Source organism: Littorina saxatilis, unplaced genomic scaffold (genome assembly GCF_037325665.1).
Source record: "Littorina saxatilis isolate snail1 unplaced genomic scaffold, US_GU_Lsax_2.0 scaffold_1049, whole genome shotgun sequence".
NCBI classification, from domain to species: Eukaryota; Metazoa; Mollusca; class Gastropoda; order Littorinimorpha; family Littorinidae; genus Littorina; species Littorina saxatilis.
The window spans coordinates 42501-43095 of record NW_027127637.1 but is presented as its reverse complement, the minus strand read 5'-3'; positions in this window follow the sequence as shown (position 1 = coordinate 43095).

Here is a 595-nt window from a genome sequence, read left to right as displayed (position 1 = left end):
GCTTCCATTAACAAGCACACTTTTTAATTTTTAATTTTTATTTTGTTATACCTTTCCCTATTGGTTTTTTTTAAAATTTATTTATTTTTTAATTTTTTTATTCTTCATATTTGTTCTTTGTTTCATGTGTGTATTATAGTAGGGACTAGCTGTAAGAAAGGACCATATGGACCTAATGCTATCATCCCTCGGTAATAAAGTTTTCGAGTTCTCTTTCTCTTTCTCTTTCTCTCTCTCTCTCTCTCTCTCTCTCTCTCTCTCTCTCTCTCTCTCTCTCTCTCTCTCTCTCTCTCTCTCCCTCTCTCTCTCTCTCTCTCTCTCTCTCTCTCTCTCTCTCCCTCTCTCTCTCTCTCCCTCTCTCTTCACTTTTCAATCTTTTATTTTATCATTGTGTGTTTTTGTGTCCCAAGGACAGATTGTAAGAAAAGGCATAGCCTTAAATATTAATCCTTGTAAAATAAAGTTCAATTCAATTCAATTCTCTCTCTCTCTCCTCACCTTCTCTCTCTCTTTCTCCTTCTTCTTCTCGCTCTCTATTTCAGTTGCCGATCACACTCACCGAGCGTTCTGATTGATGAATCTTTGGCTCCTGTCT